Source organism: Mustela lutreola, chromosome 5, assembly GCF_030435805.1.
Source record: "Mustela lutreola isolate mMusLut2 chromosome 5, mMusLut2.pri, whole genome shotgun sequence".
NCBI classification, from domain to species: domain Eukaryota; kingdom Metazoa; phylum Chordata; class Mammalia; order Carnivora; family Mustelidae; genus Mustela; species Mustela lutreola.
In genome coordinates, this window is record NC_081294.1 from 93,745,932 (window position 1) to 93,761,072 (window position 15,141).

The window sequence follows — 15,141 nt, forward strand, 5'->3', positions numbered from 1 at the left end:
CAGGCTGGTGACATGAGAGCTGGGGAGCAGTAGTACTCAGAAAGTATTTCAGTTTGATTGTGCACTGGACACAGGGTGAGGGAAACAGGGAACAGAGGATGTGGTGAAAAAGTGTAGTGTCAGTAACTCGGGCACCGTTTGCTGAGTTGGGGAAGACTGGGCTTTTGCAGGCTTCTGCAGGTTAGAATGGCCGTGGAGAACTAAAACCCTGTGTGTCCACTCAAGGCCCAGACCGAGATGTTGAGGAGGTGGCGGAGTGGGAGCCCGGCTGTCAGGAAAGTAATGGGAGGCCAAGACTCCTCTACACAGGGGGCTGGACAGGATCTCCCTGCAGAACAGCGAGAGAGGAGAAGGTTAGGGACAGAGACTGAGCCAAGAGCATCTGCTGGGGTGTAAACCTTGGGGGAAAGAGGAAGCGCTAGCAAAGAAGGAAAGAGAACAGTAAAAAAGAAGGAAGATGAGGACAGGTGATGGGTGTTCAAGGCTCATAGAAGTCTGAGAGCCACATCACCTAGGAAAACCCTGTCCAAGAAAAAATCCATTGCACTAGATACTGCTGAAAAGAGGAATAAGACAAAGCCGAAAATTAAAATCACTGAGTTTGCCAACATGGAGGATGTTGAGGATTTCAACAGTGAATGACAGAAACAAAAGTAGGTTAGTGAGAAATTTAAAGGTTATGGAATAGAGACCAGCACAAATGGACAGACAGCACCAGTAACTATTTGAAGGAATTTTGCTGAGGAGGAGCAGTGAGAGGGGAAGACAGAGTCAAAGAGGGGCTGTTATTAAGACAGAAGATACTAGCCTATGCTTGCACGCTGATGGAACTTACCCAGCACAGAGAGAAAACCTGATCATGGAGGAAAGAGGGGAGGTGAATGAAGGAACAAGGCTTTGAGGACATGAAAGTTTCACTCTGTAAGCAGAGGAGATGTCCACTTATAGGACCTCAGACATTCCAAAATCTTGGCTCTGAATTCCAACGCATATTAGAATCCCTTGAGAGTGAAGAAAAAGTGTTCTACATCAGATTAAATAATTCAGAATCTCTGGGAGTGGGATTCGGGCATCAGTATTTAAAAATTCTATGTAGAGGGCACCTCAGTGGCTTAGTCAGTTGAGCATCTGACTCTTAGCTTTCGCTCAAGGTCATGACCTCGGGGTCATGACCATGTGGGGCTTCTCACTCAGCATGGAGTTTGCTGGGGATTCTTTCCCTCTTCCTCTCCCTCTGCCCCTCTCTCCACTCACATGTGCACCATCTCTCTCAAATAAATAAAAAAATAAAATCTTAAAAAAAAAATACTACGTATAGCTCCTGTCGATAACCACTGAAGCAATGGAACAGCAGAGACTGAGTACAAAGGCAGGTAGCTAAGTCAACCTGGTGAGTGAAAGATGAGGCAATGTTCTAATAGCTTCTGTTTTCTCAAATAAATATAAAACAGGGTCTGAGCAGAGAGGGTATAGTTAGGCTGAAGAGAGAGTTAAGGTATGAAATAAGTTTAGGACATAAGAAAGCAAATCTACTAAATATATATATATATATATATATATGTGTGTGTGTCATATATATATATATACACACACACACATATATATATATTATAGGATTGCAAGGATTTGCAGAGAGCCCACTTGAGATTTGAGGTAATAAATATAATGTGAGCCTGAGTTAGCACAGCTGTGTTTCTTCTCTAGCCACAGCCATCCGGGTAGAGTCAGGGAGTAGGTGGACATATTCTTTCCTCAAATCAGAAGCAGCGGACATCACTTGACTCCTGATTAAAGTTACAGTGTGGAAGCGAGTTGTCTTTGGAAATGTCCTACCTCCATCCCGCTTCCCAAAATTAAGGTACCCCAGGCTGACCTAACCCCTACCTTCAGCCCCCCTCCCCAGTGTTGTAAAAGAGGAGACAGTAAACCCAAATGGAATTCTGGGAGGTGGAAAGGAGAATGTATCAGTAACTTACTGAGGCACAACTTACATGAAGTACAGAGGTGTAAACCTTATGCGTCCTTCTTGAAAACTGTGCATTATTTTATACACCAATATGTGATCACCGCTAGATCAGGACATAACAATATTCCCGTCACCTCACAAGACTCCCCTCCCGCCAACACTCACATTCCCAGATGAGAGACTCCAAGGCTGATTCTCTAATTTCCAGCCTCAACCCAGACCAAGCCCACGGTCACAAAGGAAGAAGGCCTGAACCCACCCACCCTTCCTGACTGCCTGCCTGCCTTCCTTCTTCCATTCGCATAGAGATAAACAGGTGATACGTACTCATGTGGCACCTGGATCTCTGTTTTCTCTCCTTTATGCCAGAGGTTTCCTATCTCTTCTTCCTGGGCCCCTTCCAGAGCTGAAACGTACTACGCTTCCTGTTGTTGAATCCCAAGCTGATCTCAGGGCGGCAGACAGGAAGCCATCTACAAGGACTGGCTTCTCATGTCCCTTCCAGCCTTAACAGCTAATCATTGCAGGGGATCAGACTCATCTGTAGGCCGAGCCACGTGACAGGTGTTTGTCATTGTTGACTCAATTCCTTATGATTGATCAAGTAGCTAAAAAGCCTTCACGCTCTATGCCATGATCATAATCACTGTTGTTGATACATTTAAAACATGACTACGTTTCTTTTGAAAAACATTGACCAAAAATACTCAGGTGTAGTTCAAAATATGTCCCAAAGATGGCACTACAATTATACTTTGTGATCCACTGTATCTTCAAGTATTTTTAATTCTGCTAACTTAGAAAACACGCTGAGGGGAAAACATCATAAGAGACCGGAAAAACGTGGAATTTTTGTTTTCTATGATTCTCTTACCGCTACAGGAACATGTCTTCAAATAAATAACATCACACTCTGCAAGGTTCTTTGAAATATGCAAAACACCATCACATACCTGATTTCACTGGATCCTCACAACAAACCTGCATGATTATTAATTTAATTGTATATCATGAGGATCAAAGATTAATTATGCCTAATTCAAGGTCACCCAGCTAGTAAAAGCAACAGAACCAGTTTTCCAAAGACCAGAACTCTTTTCCTGTATGCGTCCACTTAGCAAAAAGCAAATATTGACAGGTCCATAATTTCCTTTAAATATCAAAGGTTATTACGACCCAGCAGACACATGGGGTTAAAGTCGCGGAATTTGGAGATGAGATTGTTTGATCATCCTGGTTTGCTTGGGGCTTTACCAGCGTCAGCACGGAAAGTCCCATGTCTTGGGAACAACTCAGTCCCCAAGCAAAGCAGGATAGTTGGTGATGAGCTCCCACCTCACTTTGCGCACCGGTTAGCTGACAGATGTCCGACAGTTCTCTGGAAGCTCTGCCAAGTGGGACCCAGCACACTGCCCTGTACTTAACACTAGTCAATGCATATTTATGAAATTTTAATTCAGTGTTGTGTTTCATTTGGGGAAAAAAAAAATAGTTCCTGCTTTTTCCTAGATAGGACATAATCTTTGAAGTTACTGTTGTTGACTCCAGACTCTTCAGCTCGGCACATTTGAGCATCCTTTTCGACTCTGGTCCCATCTAATCTCAACTTAGTCCAGACTTCCTTGAAGTTTTAATATTCGGTATGGAGGCAGCTTTTGGGGGAGGGCAGTAAAGCACAGGTGTGCAGGTTGGCGTGAGTGGGAGAGAGGGACTTTCCCCTGCCGGACTCCACACTAATACAATGTGAAGCAAAACCAAGACCTTTTACGTTTCAGGTACTAAAGCACTTCCTCAATGTTGAATGCATGATACACAAACGGCCCGTCTGCCATTACCCTTGAAGCTATGGGTATGTGAAGATGAACACGTCACTGAGAACATAAAAACAAAGTCAGTCACTCCGGACTTGAAGTGTTCTTTCTTCTCCCCAGTAAATGAAGTTCTCAGGCAGGAAGTCTTTCTGTCATTATCGCCCCCAAAGAAGGGAGGAGGGGAGTGAGAAAGCCTCCTCAGGAAGAAGGATATGAAGAAGTGGCCATCGGGCCCCTGTCAGCATCCAGGAGATTATGGAGAGGAGGAAAGCAGTAGAGAAAGCAAGACTTGAGGTGTTTGCTGTCTGACTTCAGATTTCTGCGCTGATGTTAGAGAGAGGGCAAGCTGGGAAGAAAGCTGCCTCCCAGGATACCTGAGGAGCCCTATGCCATATAATGCCCGAGGCCATAATTACAAGAGCAGCCCTTCAGCAACTCAAGGCAACTGCTTTACAGTAAAATTGGAAGGGTTATGAGATTACATGGTCTTGGGGCGCTGCCCAGTCTTCCTCAGCCGCTGGTGGTATAGAAATTGGCTAGTAGCTCCCATTGGCCTGTAGTGGAGTACATAGATGTTGGTGTTGCTTGTTGATAAACTCACTGGGGTCATTCTACACTGACAGCCATGTCTCTAGGACAACAGCCCAGTCAAAGAACCAAATAGGATCCACGATCAGATCATAGGGAGAATATGCAGGATCACCAGCAGCTGAGGTGGGTCTGACTATTCCGAGAGAAATTAAGACAAGTTCTCCAGTAACTTCAGCAGACCTCAGAACAGGAGCCAGCAGGGAGATGAGGGACAAGAAGGACAGGGAACATTCCTTCCACAGAAGCACAGGAGTCTACTCCCTGATCAGAGCCCCCTCTGCTTCCCCTGCCATTACCACAAGAACACAATAAGGCCATGACCCCAGGAGCCATCTTTGTCAGGGAAAGGAGGGAGGGTGAGAAACTGTGAAAGAATAGACACACACTGAAAAGGAAACAGTTGAAATGATAAATGCTTAATTTAAGTTCCCCTGGCCCACACTACCCAGGGGGATAGGAGTAAGGAGGGAGAGCACTCAGAAGGAAGACTGGATTAATTGTTGATCAATGGCATTTTCTCTGCACTTTCCTGAATCAGATAAATAAATATGCCATTCTGTTGTAGTAGTTAATACAGCGAAATTTTTATGTATTGATAATTCAGCAAGCAGCTCTTTTGATGGATTAGTCAATCAGCTAATTGCTAGTCCAGAACTCACAATGTAGCAAACAGATACACAGCAAGCTGTGAGTTTTGTTTTTTGTATTTTGTATTTTGTTTTTTGTTTTTTGTAGCAACATTATCTTTTGACAAATTGCTGTTCAGTGAATTGATCTGTTTCAGCCTACTGGTAAGGAAATAAAGAGAATCCCCACTCTTGCGATGTTTATTTTGATTTTGTATTGTCTTTGCAGCTCCAATTTTGCACTAGTTGGAAACAGGTTAAGACACTAAGATTGCTTCCACACCAGCCCTGCGCCCTCACCATTTTGGCATAAACATGAAATCTAATGGACCACGCATGATTGGTCACAAATCTGATGTGAGAGGCTCTCCAAATACAGCTCGAGCCTTTCCAGAATCGTTCCAGGCATAAGCAGGATGCAAAAGTGGGAAGGAGAGAAACGGGGTGGGGGAGAAGGAAGGGAAGAGGGCATGATCCAGATAATCCCGAGGGGAGCCCTCCGGGTGCGTGAACAACGCTTCCTCAGCCAGAGCTCGCATGCCTTGCCCTCACTTTGAGATCATCTTCCCCATCTCAAACCACTTTGTAGCTCCACAGCACACAGAATTCTTTCCCGTGGCTAAATGTTGTTGGTACGTGGTAGGCAACAATTTTTCTAAGGTCCACTTTGTATAAGTTGAGACAGGTGTCCCTGGGAGCATCTGTAGTAAGGCAACCTTACAATCAAAAGCTTCCCAGTGTCATACTCCACAGTGTGGAAGTAGAGCTCTCGGCATGCCTGATGGGCCCGATTCTAGCTCTCTCTGCTCAACTCGACCCAGGCATTGGTGAACTTGACATGCTAAGGGTTTCCCAGACACCACATACCCCTTCAGCACTGTGTCCTGTTCTTCATTCACCTTCCCACACTGCCCATCTCCTGTTCAGTGGCTCCTTTTTCAAGACTCTCTGATAGCAACAACTGCATGACCCCTTCCATCAGCAACCTCAGCCCACACCCATTTTTTTAGAGACCTATTGCTTGCCTGTTTCACTCCTTTTGGCTCTCAGATTCCATACATCCCGTATCTTCCTTACTTCGTGCACCTGTCATTCCAAAGTCTGTAAGCCTCTCGAACGTAGGTGTTGTGTTCCATCTTGTCAGACCATCACTGGGATGAGAACATCCACATCCACTCTAATAAGGGCTTATGGAAGTGAACGGAACTTTCAACTGCAACTTAAACACTTTGCTCTGATTGAGAAATAATTTCGCTTGCTCATACGCTCAAAATAGACACCATACCAAGTCATTCAGTAGAAAGAATGCTTTCAGAAAGATTTTTGTAATGATGGGGAAAGATGGCATTCAGAAATGGAACTGAATTTGTTCTTTGAAAAACAACTTTGGAACATAATATTCTTCTTACAAATTTGTTGAACAAAGCATACAGATCTAGTATATATAGATATTTCTGGGGGGACAAATAAATGTAGAGACAGACACTGAGTAGTTCACTATTATTAATAGGGAAACCCCTACAAAATGCAAGACATGGAACTAAAGTACTTATTTTCATATCTCAATAGGTCATAATGAGAACATGAGGTATTTTTACAGTGAATATAATATAGAGTGAATAATATAGGTATTTTAGAGTGAACATAATTTTTAGAGTGAATATAATTTTAGAGTTAATATAATGAGGTATTTTTAGAGTGAATATAATATAATATAAGGGGTAGAATAATGAAGCATATGTACTAATAAATCAGGGTCAGAAAACGAAATAGTTTTTGACAAAGGGCTCATACACAGATCTACTGTGTACATATTTAAGTATTAGAATTAAGTCTACTAAGTATTAAGTCTACTAAAGTCTCCCTAAGGAAACTTAAAATTAATTTGTTATTGTAGTTTATGCCTATCTCAAGGCTATATCTGTTACCATAAATACAAAAGACAAAATGATGGTTGCCAGAGGTGAGGGTGGTGAGGGGATGGGGCGAGAGGGAGACACCGGCTTCCAGTTATGGAATGAGTAAGTCATGGGAGTAAAAGGCAAATCATGAAGAATATAGTCGGTGATACTGTCATAATGATCTAATGGGACAGATGGGGCTACCTTTGCGGTGAACACAGCATAACGAACAGACTTGTCAAATCACTAAGTTGTATACCTGAAACTAATGTGACATTGTGTGTCAACTGTACGCAGATTTGCTGCTGGGCAATAAGGTACATTCTTTTTTTTTTTTTTTTAAATATTTTATTTATTTGACAGAGAGAAATCACAACTAGTCAGAGAGGCAGGCAGAGAGAGAGGAGGAAGCAGGCTCCCCGCGGAGCAGAGAGCCCCATGCAGGGCTCCATCCCAGGACCCTGGGACCATGATGAGCGGAAGGCAGAGGCCTTAACCCACTGAGCCACCCAGGTGCCCCTAAGGTACATTCTTTATGTCCTACTGAAATTGGTAGATCTTGGAGGTATTGAATTTTCATTTGGGAACATCGTCCAGAAATGTAGAGAAACTGCAGTTAGAAAGCAAAAGAAGGGGCTCCTGGGTGGCTCAGTTGGTTAAGCAACTGCCTTCGGCTTAGGTCATGATCCTGGACTTCTGGGATGGAGTACTGCATCGGGCTTCTATCTCCTCGGGGTGTATGCTTCTCCCTCAGACCTTCTCCTCTCTCATGCTCTCACTCTCTCTCTCTCTCAAATAGATAAATAAAATCTTAAAAAAAGAAAGAAAGAAAGAAAGAAAGCAAAAGAAAGAAAGGCTTAAAAAAAAAAAAAAACCCAAAGGTTAAAGATTTTGTAAGCATGCTTTGAGCTGTAGAAGTACTGGAATATTTCTGGTGCATATATAAGCACAATGTTACCATTTACATTTAGATATAGAGAGATAAATACCAGAAGAAAGAGAGCCGAAGGAGGTGGAAATGTACCCCCGCCCACAGGATGACGGATACGACGAACAGGGCGGGACAAGGACTATTTGTTTTGCTATAAGCTTTGTAAAACCCATTGATTTTTAAAACTCTTTATGTTGTCACTTTGAAAAAATTAAAATGAAATTGTATCTCAAGGCTGAGATGATGAGATGCTGACTGGAGGTGCTGCAGACCTGGGTGGAGCTTCTCCGTGTTGGGGTGGGGGGGCTTCACTCTGGGCCCTAGGGGTGGGGGTGGGGGGACAGAGTGGCGAGGGCAGCAGGGGGTCTGCCACTCTTGTTAAATAGAGACTCTGGGGCTATTTTCCTGAAGGAATATCATAGTGTCTACAGTGGATCAATCAAAATTTCAGGATAAGCCTATTTTTAAAGATACAGAGAGAATTAAATAGTCTTTTCCTCTAAGAGGAACGACAGACAGGTGAGGAAGAAAGAAGTAAATTGTCACTTTCCCTTACAAGCCCATTTCATCATATGCATATACCACTGGGGACATCAAAAAAGAGTAAAAGCTTTTTTGCTGTAATCCATTATGAATCATTTTCAAAATGTAAAGGACCGTTTCCTATGGGGAATTGTGCTATTTTCCCATTTGTTTCTCTCACTTTACTGAGTGCAGTGCTTTTCACATACCAAGGTAATCAATAGGTGTTGAGTGAAAGAACGCCCTTCGCTATAGGCGTCCGCTGCATTTTCTCCATGTGTCTTTCCAAATCAGTCTCCACCTTGATCTACTCCGCTGACTTCCGGTTAGCTCAGACAATGGGCGGCCTGGAAGGAGGTCCGGTGTGGGAAAAGAAAGAGGGCCAGGCATTCGCTCCATCACCTCTTCCCCTCCTCCTTTTTTTCCCTGTGAGGTCCCAGTCTGGCAGTGGTCATGTTCACCCCCACCCCCACCCCATCCCCACCCCATCCCCACCCCCACCCCAGTTCACCGCTCTGGCTGGGCACCCTTTCTCCACCGCCTCAGTTCTTAACAGATTATAGCAGCCACCCCCTCTCCTTGTCCCTTCACACTCAAGGGAGGGGACAGCTTCCTGCTCTTTTGGCCCCTGTGTCTTCACCACCTGCCCTTAACCCCGCACCTTTGTAAATGGTCCTTTCTCTCAGCTTCTTCCATTTCTCTTTTGATTCTTCTGCTTGATTCCTCCCCTATTTCCAGCTCAACCTTGACAGATGCAACGTGTCCGCAAAGTACTTAGTCAATCCGGGTTCGATGAATCTTTAGAGTACAAGGCGTTGTACAAGGTAATGAGGGAGATACAAAGGTTCGGTCTTACCCTGGAGGAGGGGGCATACAAGAAGACATGTATAAAATCATAAATTCAACATATGGATCAGTTTGATTTTTCATGCCTGTAAAATATTAGAAAAGAAAAGTTGGTAAACTCAGAAAGGGCCAACAACTTTCAAGTTTGCTCTTTGCCCACATTGTTGCTAAAGGAGCTCTTCAAGGGAGAGTGGGTATATATCTATATACTGGGTGGATATATACAGTTGTCTTATCCCTTGTCATAACTAAATTAGAATAATTACCTTAAGCATGTTTCTGGACCTGGGACTCCTTCCAGCACCTATCTGATATGCACTTAAGACCCTGGAGGGTTTATGTGGGGCAACAAGATGTATAACAAAGACCCAAGTCTTTTACTATTTATGAATGCATTTTTTTTTTTTGCTAAAAAGCAAAGAATATCCAAGAATTTATGAAGTCAGAGACTTCCCATGACAGAGGGAAAGAAAATACAATTTCCTGATCCTGTTCCCTTTTGTCTACCCTCCTCAGCTTTGTCCTATGAGTCATAAGGTTGTTTTGCTGGAAGAGGAATTGAATTTGTAGACCCGGATTTCTAAAGTTTACAGCAGGCAGTATAGTTTACTAGTTAAGGGCAGCTGGAGTGTGGGTGGCTCACTTGGTCAAGTGTCCAACTCTTAGTTTTGGGCCCGGTCATGATTTCATGGGTCGTGATCTCATGGGTCATGAGATCAAGCCCCAGGCTGGGCGCCATGCTCAGCAGGAAGTCTGCTTGAGATTCTCTCCCTCTGCCCCCCCCCTCCTCTGACTCATGTGTGCACTCTCTCTCGTTCAAATAAATAAAAAATAAATCTTTAAATAAAATAAGCACAGACTATTGTGTTCCATCTTGGTGCTGTTACTCCCTTAGACAAGCTATTCAGCATCTCTGTGCTTCAGTCAACTTATCTGGAGAATGAGGATAGGAATAGTACCTATTTCATAGGATCATAATGAAGATGAAATGTGCTAACATGAGCAAAGAGCTTGCACATAGCACATTCTCTATAAGTATTATCTGTTGTTTTGCAATTTTTTTTGGAGTTTATAAAGTCGTCTTGAAATCCCTTGTCTGCATTAGACATGGCCTCACACATGGATTGATTTTCTTGATGTGAAAAATTCCATATGCCCAGTAAAACTCTTGAAATTTTGCCAGTTAAATGTCTCTGTCTTAATTATGAGTCTTGATTGGATATAACAGTATAAAAGAGAGCAAAATTTAACATTAACTTAAGAACTCTTCAAACTCTAAGATACAGAAGGTTCAAAGGGAAGAAGAAATCATTGTTGATTGGGAACAGGTCAGGAGGCACTTTATGATGGTGGGTATTTGAGATGGAACATGAAAAAAGTCAGTAGGACTGAGAGAATGGGAAAAGAAAGGTACATGGCTTTCCTCTTGGGGAACCATTTTTAGTTACCAGATTGTGCTTGTCCTTTGTTAATTCCAGGGTATTCTTTCTAAAAGCACTTAATCTTCCTATGTACAGCACTAACAGGCTCTGATATTGTCTATTCTGGAAAAAAAAAAAAAAAAAAAGAGGGGCAGAGAGAAAGAGAAAGAAAGACAGCCAAATAAATGTTATATAACCATGTTTTTTGTTCCACTTTGCCAGAATTTCATTAAAGACTGCGTTCACAATAGTTAGGTACTAACTGGGGTGTGTGGGGGGGTGTGTGTGTGGCTGTGTGTGTGTGTGATCCTGATGATAGCCTTTCTCTCCCTGTTTCTAAATCACTTTCTTCTAGTTTATTCGGGGGCAAGGAGGGTTGGTGTCATACCTCTTCTGACTCAGGGCCATGACACAGCTGCTTCTCTCTGCCTGCAAGTGTCCCCACAGGTCAGCATTCACTTTTCTGCTAATTGCCCTCAAGACACCTGACCTATTGCCCCCTTGAAAAGATGTTGCTCCCCACTATAGGCATCAGCAAAGGTCACTGGATTTTCACTGTGCTAACTCTCTATTTCCCTCACCACCAGCCTCCAAATTTGGCAAATTAATTGTATACCGAAGACTGAGAGTTCTAGGAAGTTTACTTCCCGACAACACACCTTCTCAGTGAATATGAGATGTTCTGGGTCTTGAATGTCTTGGCTCCTCTACTATTGGGAATTGCCTTCCTTCCCCTTTTTTACTGCCAAATCTCTCCCTCCTCCTCCCTGGATCTCTCCCCTTCCGGATGCATCCCAGTAAAAAACCTTTGTATATTCTCAGGCAGACCAATTTATCTGTTTGTTTCATCGTGCTCCTGGAATGCACGCCTCAGGGTCTATTCTTTCACCCTCAAAGAGGTCACCTAGTGTTTTCCTAAATAAAGGCATTAAGAGGACTGGCTTCAGGTGCTAACTGGTAAACATGAGCTTGTAGATGGACCTCAGTGATAGAGAAAGAATTCTCACGGAAGAAAATAGTACTGGACCAGCCAGGATTGTTATTCCTCGGCTGCTGCGCTAGCAAATCGACAGACAGTAGCAAAACGGAAGGACCGCCTTCACTTAGTCAGGTTCAAAGTTAGATGAGTGTCTAAAGGGGGACTGCCTAGAAATAGAAGGGAGATGGAGATTACCTCGCAAGCGCTATATGGAGGGGATGCCCTCAGGGTACCCTGTAAGAGAATGAGGACAGCAGGATGGGACCAGGGAAAAAGCCAAGGCACTAAGGGTTCAGTCCAAATCTAACCCTGGTCTGATCCCTCAGGGAACTCTGGAGCAAGAATAGCACCACAGACCTATCCTAATTTGAGACGAGAGGTCCAGGCTCTCGCATCCACGTGTCAGTCAGACATTAACTGTGCACCATCCTTGGGGGAAGGTATAACCAACCTCCCAAGAATCTCCCGATGAGGTGGCCCTTCTTGGCAGAAGGTAGGTCTCAGAAAGGTGTTACCTGTGAGCTGTTACCAGATAAAACATAGAGCAGCTGTGGGATGGGTGCAGCAGCCGGACTGGGGGAGGGGAGGGGAAACATCTGCTACGTAGATTACATAGTAACAGCATCCACTGCAATCCCACACCTCATCGCAGAACTTTCCGTCCTAGTGCCCAGGTCTGGAGCTGACTGAAGCAGCCACAGGAGAGGGTAAGACCCTGCAGAAGATCAAACACACGAAACTGCATTCTGCCCATCGCTTTCTTTTCTTTTCTTTTTTTTTTTTTTTTTTTAAGATTTTATTTATTTGACAGAGAGAAAGAGAGAGATCACAAGTAGGCAGAGAGACAGGCAGAGAGAGGGGGGAAGCAGGCTCCCTGCTGAGCAGAGAGCCCGATGTGGGACTTGTTCCCCAAATCCTGAGATCATGACCTGAGCCAAAGGCAGAGGCTCTAACCCACTGAGCCACCCAGGTGCCCCTGCCCATCATTTTCTTTTGCACTTTTTCCTCCCTAACTCAATTCAGAATGTCTATCCCCTCCATGTCCTCAGCATATTTCCCATTTTAAGTTTCTTATGACTCATCAAACACGAAAACATCCTTAACTTAGGTGTGTTGCCTGGTTGCACAAACAGTTGAGCTATCAAATTCTAACAGATAACATAACTAGACACATGCAGGAGACTTACACAGGATCGAGGCATTCCTGGGTTCTCATTGGTTGGATTCCTTGTAGATTGACCTAAATCTTAGGTAGAGACGCATAGTCACGAAAATTTTATTGCTCTTGCCAAAGAAGTAGATGCCATACTCATTTAATGTGTTATACAGCAGGTTTTCTAAGCAAATATTTGACAAAGTCCCATTCATTTGATAACTGCAGATAAAGGAACCCAAAACACAATTCCTATTTTTAAAAAAAGGAACGGAAAAAGAAGATGTGCACGATTTTATGGTGTAGCATTAGAGCCAAGATCTGTCAGTTACCAAGAACAATCAAACTAATTCTGCCAAAGAAAGAAGTTAATTTCAAGGACTCAGAAATTCACAGACTCTAAGGATAGGCAGGGACACGGAGGGCAGCACTCAGAAACTCTTTATTTCTTGGCGATGGTGTGGTCTCCTTCATCCCTATCTGTTTCTGCAGTCTGGTCCATTTGCAGAGCCTCTCAGTCATCTTCTGTTACCTCCTCACCTTATACAGGGCCTTGGCTCAGCTCACCTTAGATCACTAATAACTTGAAACGTCCCTCTAGGTATCTTGGTTCAAATTCTTGAGATCAGGAATCCAGCCGGCTGAGGTCACTCTCTCTACACCCGCTGAACTCTCTACAGGATCAGAGAAGCCTTGTCACCAACTGTCTACTCAGCGTGGCTGAAGCAAGAAAGTTTAAATTAGAAAATTTAACTGGGCTTGATAGATACACTGATATTTACGATACACTGAGTTTGCAGAACCACACACAGTCATTCCAGGAACGCTATTTCGTTCTCTCTAGTCAGTTGCTTTTGTTGCCTCTTGGATCGTGTGTATTTCCACTTTTTTTTTATAACCTCCTTTGTTTTCAAATAAAAGTATTAAAGCTGTAAATTCCTTCTTAACTATTTCTTTAGCCATATCCTACGAATATTGATGTATAGGATTTTCATTAATATTTAGTTCTAAACTGTTTAATTTTTTCAATACAAAGACTATTTTTTCAAAATGCTACAGTTTCCTAACTTACCTTTGCAACTATTCTTTTGTTTTAATTAGTATGTAGAACATTAATGCCTAGAATGCATTGAATTTGCCGACATGGCCTATGCTGTAAGCAAAAAGACCAAAGACTCAAACATTGGAAATAGGGCTCTTGTCACTTACAGAAGATCTGCCTACAGAAAAAAAAAAATGAGAGTCACCATCAGCCATGAGCCAGAGACCATTACCCATCAGTATTCACCATAGGAATTTTGAAGGGTTTCCTCTCCACAGGGGTAAAATGCAAAAGTCTCCCATGTACACCTTCCAGGAATTGCTTTGAGACCTCCCAGGAAGAAAAGACATTGTATCCACAAGTAAAGAATGATTTGAAAATGTGATTTAAAAATAATGGGAGGCACAGTAAACTGGGTTAAATAAACATTTGCAAGAGACAAAGTATTTGCCCAGTCGAGAAAGTGGGAACGTTACTTAAGTCTTTAGAGAGCTACTGGTGATTGTTCAATAAATTAAACTTCAAGAATATCTTCATGAGTTACTTTTTTAAAAGTTTTTATTTAAATTCTAGTTAGTTGACATACAGTAGAATATTAGTTTCAAGTATACAAGATAGTGATTCAATAATTCCACCCATCATGGGATGCTCATACAAATGAACTCCTTATCTTAACTTATAGAATACATGACCTAATATTCTATTCATATCTCTTCGCTTAATATACAATGTGTTTTGGTAAATATTCTGTGAGTTCTTTAAAAGGATGTGTATTCTCCATAAGTGCAAAGTTTTCTACACATCTGATAGTTCTTGTGGCACTTTTTGGTATCAGTCGTCTTTGCTATCTTTCAGTTTCTAAGTGCGTGTTAAAATCTGCATTCAGTTGTTGAATTACCTGGTTTTTCCTCTACAGTTCCGGCCATTGTTGCTGTATTTCAAGGCTGTTGTTACATGCATATATTTTTAATGGTCATGTTTTATGATCCCATATTTTAGTTTACCAGGATATAATACCTTTTTGTCATTTATAATTGTTGCCCCAAATTCTGCTATGTTATTACCATTGCTACTTAAGTTTCCTGTTGTTTAATATTTTCCTGGTATATGTCTCTTTTTATCTTTAATATTTCGTTCACTTTTTGTATGGCTCTTACAGAGAAGATACTGTTGAATTTTTTTGAAAGTCCAATCCAAATCTGATCTTAAATTGATCTGCTTAACAGTTTGCATTGTTTTAATTTGATATATTAGAGCTTGTTTCTGCCTTCTTACTTTATTCTACTGACACTCTCCTTTCTTTTTATTTCTTTTTTCTCTTTTGTTGCTCCTATTAGGGATTTGAGTGATTT